The sequence below is a fragment of the Gopherus flavomarginatus genome, chromosome 3, assembly GCF_025201925.1.
Source record: "Gopherus flavomarginatus isolate rGopFla2 chromosome 3, rGopFla2.mat.asm, whole genome shotgun sequence".
In the NCBI taxonomy this organism is placed as follows: Eukaryota; Metazoa; Chordata; order Testudines; family Testudinidae; genus Gopherus; species Gopherus flavomarginatus.
The window spans coordinates 31,080,906-31,088,850 of record NC_066619.1 but is presented as its reverse complement, the minus strand read 5'-3'; the positions used below and the strand labels follow the sequence as shown (position 1 = coordinate 31,088,850).

The 7,945-nt window shown below is 46.1% G+C and overlaps 1 long non-coding RNA gene across 1 annotated transcript; it reads right to left on the bottom strand.

Annotated features, from left to right (window-relative positions):
* Nucleotides 1-79: 79 nt before the first annotated feature.
* LOC127048060 (uncharacterized) lies at nucleotides 80-2,846 on the bottom strand. The gene is made up of 3 exons (XR_007773535.1): nucleotides 2,213-2,846; nucleotides 1,248-1,359; nucleotides 80-533 (listed from the first exon to the last, which is right to left on the bottom strand). It is a non-coding gene; the product is annotated as an uncharacterized LOC127048060 (long non-coding RNA).
* Nucleotides 2,847-7,945: the final 5,099 nt, after the last annotated feature.

Below are 7,945 nucleotides of genomic sequence, written 5' to 3'. Positions count from 1 at the left end.
ATTTGATCTCTTCATGCATTTCTACTAATGAACCTATAAGTCCCGAGCCAATATGAAAATATAATATACAGAATCGATGGAATTGCTAATAAAATTGAAATAGCCTGTTATCGCCACAGACATGCCAATCTACAGGGCTGCTTTGAAATTAAAAAAAAAGAATAACTTGACAGTGATAAAGCAGGTGAAATTCCTATGTAAAGTCCTACAAAATCTATAACTATAATAATCTGTTTTCATACTAGTATTTAAAATGAACAGTGAAATCAAAAGAAAATGGTCTGCTTATCACACAGCGTTCAATCTTAGTTGTTGAATATGCAGAAGCAAACAATAATTACACCGCTGCTCATGAGAAGCAAGTAAGAGAATGACGAAAAAATAAAACACTAAAAGACATGCCAAGAAGCAAGAAAAAACATCCAATGAAGTGTGCTTCATTTGCTGAGCTGGAGAAAGATCTCAGTAATTAGGTTGTTGAATGTCGACAAAATGGGTACATTGTCACTAGAACTGGAATTCGTCTGCATGCTCTGCAAATGTCAAAAGACGACAAATACAAGTCAGTAAAGCTGTTAATGTTTGTTGCATCAGCGGGTTGGTGTACTCGCTTCATGAACCATCATGATCTCTGTCTTTGTCAGTGAACAAAGTGCAAAAGCTGCTGAGAAATCTGGAAGAAAAAATCGAATCTTTCCAAAGGTTTATTATAAAATATCAAAAGAAAAATGCATTTGAACTGTCATAAATAGGAAATATGGATGAAACACGGATGAAATTCGATCCCAAGCAACAGAATGGTAACTGGTGTTGGTGAAAAAACAGTTTTAATTAAAACCACTGGCCATGGAAAAAATCCATTTAACAGTGGTTTTATCATGTTTGGCAAATGGATCAAAGCTCCCTCCTGTTGTTATTTTTAAAGAAAAACCTTGCCTAAAAACATGAATTTCCTGTCATTGTACGTGCACACAAAAAGGGATGGATGGATGAAAGTGGGACTATTGAATGGCTGGAAAAAGTGTGGAATAAGAGACCAGGAGCACTTTTCAAGAAACCTATGCTCGTTTGAGACATGTTCAGGGCACACAAGACGGATGAGGTGAAAAATGTGGCCAAAAATATGAAAACTACTTTGGCTGTAATACCTGGAGGCTTAACTTCAGTTCTACAACCGCTTGATGTCTGTCTGAACAAATGCTTTACAGACAGGCTATGCAAAATGTGGTCTGAATGGATGTGCTCACGTATGGTGAAGTTGACAAAAGGCAGGAATCTTATGAAGCCCAAAATCAATCAGGTTGCCCAGTGGATCAAGGATACGTGGGTGTCCATTCCCTTGGAAATGATACAGCATTTCTGAAATGAAATTTCTATCAGCAATGCACTTAAGGGGTCAGAAATGATGCCATATTTGATGATTACACAACAGAGTCTGATGATGAGAAGGAATCTGAGTCTGAAGACGACACGGCCGACATCTACAATGACAATGCAGGTGTAGCTGTGACTGAAGCAGAATTTAATGAATTGTTTGGTGAATCAGAGACGGATTCAGATTTTGAAGGATTTTAAGACTTTTTTTTCAAGTCTCATAGTGTTCTAAGTTACTTGTTTTAAATATCCATTTACTGATTTTAAATATTGACTAATTTTGAAGGTGAATACAGATTTGTTCAGTTATTATAACAATAGTTTTTTTGTCAGATTACATTAAAATAATTCTAGCAAAATTTTTGAGAGTTTATGACACCAAATTTTAAAATACAGTAGGGAGCAAAAGACTGACTCCCCATCCGTCAGGGTAAGCCGCTGGCGGGTCGGGACCTTGTTTACTTGGAGCTTAGATGATGTAAAGATCAGAGGGATAGAATGCAAGCCATATGACCAAAGGCAGAAGGAACTGGGTATGTTTAGTTTGAAAAAGGGGAGATGAAGTGGGGATAAGATCCCAGTCTTTAAATACTGAAAAGGCTGTGCATAAAGAAGATGGAGAAAAGTTGCTCACTCCTATTAAAAGTGCAGCTAAGAGGCCATTGCTTCAAACTGCAGCATAGCAGATTTAGATTAACTTTCAGTAAAATTTTTCTTAAGTACAGTACGACAATGGAACAACCTGCCGCGGGAAGTTGGGAAATGTCCTTCCTTGGAGGTTTTCAGGAGACAGGTTAGCCGTCTGTCTTGCATAGTTTAGACACAATACATCCTACACCTTGGCAGTGGCTGGGATTAGACCATATGACCCTTACAGTCCTGTCTAACCGTATTGTTCTGTGACGCTGATTTTCACAAGCTTCTCTTGCTCTTGTTCCTCAGCCAGGTGGCTGCCTCCAGAGCACAGCGCACCATTAACGTGGCTTTTAAGTGCTGGCTGTACTGTAGGCTGGCCGGAAAGGGGGGGCGGGGGGGGGGGACTGGCGGTGTGTTTACATTCTCTGACCTAGCCGGCAGTGCTCATCTTCCAGGAAACATTTTACAGAGGAACGCTGCATAATCAATGACCATCCGCCCAGAGCCAAGGGGGCGGGACCGGGGGGATCCGGCGCTGTCATCAGCTGGAGGGAGGCACCGTCTGCCTTGGCAGCTCCTCAGCTTTTCCCGCGCCGCGGTAACAGTCACTGCCCCACCCCAGCTGCGGCGAGACACTTACCGGGATTCCGCGGCGCGACCCGCAGGCAGGGCACCGCACAGGGTCGGGCGGCTCCTGGAGGTCAGTCCGCCAGCCGCTATCCCAGAGTGCTTTGTGCCTTTCAGCGGGCGGCCCGCCCGTTGTGTCGTTGTAGTGATACGCGGGCCCCGCCTGTGACCGCCGGCGGCAGCGCCCCCACCCGGGAGGAGAGCCGGGCCGCCAGCAGGAACGTGCGCGCCGGAGCCGCTGGCTTGGGAGAGACGCAGGAGCAGCTGGGAGGAGAAAGGTCTGCGCGGGATCGCGGCATGAGCCGGGCAGGGGAGGCGGGGCTGGGGTCAGTTCGGGCGGGGCCTGCCCCGCCCCGCCCCGCCCCGATGTTAGGATAGGGGAGTGGAGGGCTGGACTGGGCCGAGGCTCCGGTGTCAGGCCGGGCTCGGCTATCGGAGGGAGCTGGCGCTTCTCCCCCCACGCGCTCTTGGCTGCATGGCCTCAGGGACTCAGCACTGCTGCAGATTCCTGTGCTGCCTTAATTAGACTGCAGTGTCACCCGCCCTCCGTGGGATTAGGGAGGTTCCCACACGCCCCTTCCCTTGGCACCAGAAGCTGGGCTCCTTCACAGCGTACTCAGGCTCTGCTCGGAGCAGCCGAGAACCGAGTCTAGGGATTTGGGGCAGAACAAGTGCTGAGCTGCTGCTTTGTCATCACTAGAGACTAGCGGCCCCCGGGACAACTGGGCTTTAGCTCTGCTCTGTGGAGCCAGGTAGTAGTAGATTTACTGACCACTCTTCAGAACTGCCTCTGTCAGGCTGATAAACTCTTCCCCCCATGTGCAGCCCAGCCATCCCCTGCTTGCAGTGGTTCTGCCACCTGACTTTAGGTGCCTAGAAAATCATAGGAACGACACTGTGATCCATAAAGCTGAGTTAGGCACCTAGGCTCCCCATGGAGAGGGCGGGGGGGAGAGAGGCATCTAACAATTTGATCCACAAAAGCTAGGATGCTAAATGGGGAGTTGCTTAAACTAGCCAATTGGAGATGCCAACAACAGGGTGTTATACCTTGCTTCTCCCTCTGAGATAGGTGCCTCCCTGCAGCCTGGATTTAGGTGCTAGCTATCCATAAACAAGAACCTGCCGCAGACTGGAGTTAGGCATCTTAGGCACCTAAACTGTTTCTTCCGTGAATGAGTTAGATTCCTGCTTCACTTCTCACAAAACAGCCCAAGGAATTCGTGTTGCCCACGTTTTGCTTTTTGGCCTGGTGGTTAGAGCACTAACCTGGTATGTGGGAGACAAAGGGGTGGAGAGCATTTGAACAGGGGTCTTCCACCTGAAGAGAGAGCTTTAACCACTCTGCTTTTGGATAATCCAATGTGGTGTTCTTGCAGTCACTACTGTTGAAGCTCTTCCAATGTGGATAAATAATAGAAGAGAGTGATAGGAGCAGGAGGATTGGGCCTAGGGTGTTTTCACCTCTCGGGTGCATGTCCAGTCTACTGGACTACAGAGAGAGGGGTAAATTGGAGCTGGATCTCCCACATCCACAGTGAGTGTTCTAGCCACTGGGCTAAAAATCACAAGATGTCCACCATCACCTCCTCCTACTTCTTGCCAAGGATTTCTTCAGTGAACTCTTTTTAAAACAGTAGACCAGACAAGACTGAACTTTTAGTTCAGTGAGTTTCCAAGAAAATACTTTGGAGGGGAAAGCAAGTTACCCACCCCTGGATCCATTCATTTGAACCTGCAATCTGAGAGGAAACCTATTGTTTGCTGATCACCTGTAACATAAGGATGAGATCAGAGGCCTATACTGGATAGAAGAGTGACTCTAAGATTTATGAGTATGTTTGTTCTGGGCTAACAGCTGTTGTGAGCTCATGGCCATAGAAAAACCCCTTGTTGGGGTTTGAACAACTGTTCATCAGTCAGAGCCCTTGTTGGAGTTGAGGCGATCTCTGGTAATGTTATTAGCATGTGTCACATGTAGGATCTTTTGTCGTCTTTAATATTTTTTTCTGTAATACTTTTACCTTAGGAATAAATGTACTTGGTTAGAGAGGGCTGTGTGGTAACTTACAACTGTGGCAATTATGCTATTTGTAGCCTCTGAGGAGAAAATCAGAGCAGGCCGGCTTCGTCAGTCTGACTTTGCTGGGAAATTCACAGTATAGGCAGTAAATTGTGAAGCCTGGAAATAACCTTGTTAGGAGGCAAAGAGATATGTGTGTCTCTGCCCAAGAGAAGTGACAATTGGGGAGCAAGAAGCCCAGGAGCAGACGCTCTTACTGGACCATGGAGGAAGAATAAAGTTGCCTAACAAATTATATTCGTCTATATGTCTGACAATTTTATTCTTTACTATAGTTTCAAGCAGTTTGCCCGGTACTGAAGTCAGGCTTACCAGCCTGTATTTGAGATCATATTAGTGAACCTCCAGTCATGTGTCAAGTATCAGAGGGGCAGCCGTGTTAGTCTGGATCGGTAAAAGCAGCAAAGAGTCCTGTGGCACCTTATAGACTAACAGATGTTTTGGAGCATGAGCTTTCGTGGGTGAATACCCACTTCGTCAGATGCATGTAATGGAAATTTCCAGGGGCAGGTATATATATGCAGGCAAGCTAGAGATAATAAGGTAGTTCAATCAGGGAGGATGAGGCCCTGTTCTAGCAGTTGAGAGGTGAAAACCAAGGGAGGAGAAACTGGTTCTGTAATTGGCAAGCTATTCACAGTCTTTGTTTAATCCTGAGCTGATGGTGTCAAATTTGCCGATGAACTGAAGCTCAGCAGTTTCTCTTTGAAGTCTGGTCCTGAAGTTTTTTGCTGCAGGATGGCTTCCTTAAGGTCTGCTATAGTGTGGCCAGGGAGGTTGAAGTGTTCTCCTACAGATTTTTGTATATTGACATTCCTAATATCTGATTTGTGTCCGTTATAGCAGAGGGGTATTGCTGGCATATGATGGCGTATATTACATTGGTGGATGTGCAGGTGAATGAACCAGTGATGGTGTGGCTGATCTGGTTAGGTCCTGTGATGGTGTCGCTGGTGTAGATATGTGGGCAGAGATGGCATCGAGGTTTGTTACATGGATTGGTTCCTGAGCTAGAGTTACTATGGTGTGGTGTGCAGTTACTGGTGAGAATATGTTTCAGGTTGGCAGGTTGCCTGTGGGCAAGGACTGGCCTGCCACCCAAGGTCTGTGAGAGTGTGGGATCATTGTCCAGGATGGGTTGTAGGTCCCTGACGATGCGTTGGAGAGGTTTTAGCTGGGGACTGTATGTGATGGCCAGTGGAGTCCTGTTGGTTTCTTTCTTGGGTTTGTCTTGCAGTAGGAGGCTTCTGGGTACACGTCTGGCTCTGTTGATCTGTTTCCTTATTTCCTCATGTGGGTATTGTAGTTTTGAGAATGCTTGGTGGAGATTTTGTAGGTGTTGGTCTCTGTCTGAGGGGTTAGAGCAAATGCGGTTGTACCTCAGTGCTTGGCTGTAGACAATGGATCGTGTGATGTGCCCGGGATGGAAGCTGGAGGCATGAAGGTAGGTATAGCGGTCGGTAGGTTTTCGGTATAGGGTGGTGGTAATGTGACCATCACTTATTTGCACCGTGGTGTCTAGGAAGTGGACCTCCCGTGTAGATTGGTCCAGGCTGAGGTTGATGGTGGGGTGGAAGCTGTTGAAATCATGGTGGAATTTTTCCAGAGACTCCTTCCCATGGGTCCAGATGATGAAGATTTCATCAATGTAGCGTAGGTAGAGAAGGGGCGTGAGTGGACGAGAACTGAGGAAGCGTTGTTCCAGGTCGGCCATAAAAATATTGGCATATTGTGGGGCCACGCGGGTGCCCATAGCTGTGCCACTGATCTGGAGATATATATTGTCATCAAATTTGAAATAGTTGTGTGTGAGGATAAAGGCACAGAGCTCAGCAGCCAGTTGTGCTGTAGCATCATCAGGGATACTGTTCCTGACAGCTTGTATGCCGTCTGTGTGTGGGATGTTCGTGTAGAGAGCCTCTACATCCATGGTGGCTAGGATGGTGTTTTCTGGAAGGTCACCAATGCATTGTAGTTTCCTCAGGAAATCAGTGGTGTCACAGAGATAGCTGGGAGTGCTGGTGGCGTAGGGTCTGAGTAGAGAGTCCACATATCCAGACAGTCCTTCAGTGAGAGTGCCAATGCCCGAGATGATGGGGCGTCCAGGATTTCCGGGTTTGTGGATCTTGGGTAGTAGATAGAATAACCCTGGTCGGGGCTCTAAGGGTATGTTGATTTGTTCCGGTGTTAGTGTAGGGAGTGCCCTGAGTAGATGGTGCAGTTTCTTAGTGTATTCCTCAGTGGGATCTGAGGGAAGTGGCCTGTAGAATTTGATGTTGGAGAGTTGTCTGGCAGCCTCCTTTTGGTAGGAGTTCATCTGCAAATTTGACACCCTCAGCTCAGGATTAAACAAAGACTGTGAATGGCTTGCCAATTACAGAACCAGTTTCTCCTCCCTTGGTTTTCACCCCTCAACTGCTAGAACAGGGCCTCATCCTCCCTGATTGAACTACCTTATTATCTCTAGCTTGCCTGCATATATATACCTGCCCCTGGAAATTTCCACTACGTGCATCTGACGAAGTGGGTATTCACCCACGAAAGCTCATGCTCCAAAACGTCTGTTAGTCTATAAGGTGCCACAGGATTCTTTGCTGCTTTTCCAGTCATGTGGTACAGAATCTGATTTAAATGATAGCTTACAGACTACAGTAAGTAGTTCTGCAATTTCACATTTGAGTTCCTTCAGAACTCTAGGGTGAATACCATCTGGTCCTGATGACTTAATTACTATTTAGTTTATCAATTTGTTCCAAAACCACCTCTGATGACACCTCAATCTGGGACAGTTACTCAGATTTATCACCTAAAAAGAATGGCTCAGGTTTGGGAATCTCTCTCACATCGTCAGCCATGAAGACCCATGCAAAGAATTCATTTAGTTTATCCACAATGGCCTTATCATCCTTGATTGCTCCTTCAGCACCTCGATCGTCTAGTGGCCTGATGATTTAGCAGGCTTCCTGCTTCTGATGTACTTAAAATACTTCTTTTTTCCCTATTACTTTTTGAGTTTTTGGCTAGCTGTTTTTCATTCCTTTTTGGCCTTCCTAATTATATTTTTACACTTCATTTGTCAGAGTTTATGCTCCTTTCTATTTTACTCACTAGGATTTCACTTCCACTTTTTAAGAATGCCTTTTTGCCTCTCACTGCTTCTTTTACTTTGTTGTTCAGCCACCGGGGCACTTTTTTGGTTCTCTTACTATGTTTTTTAATTTGGGG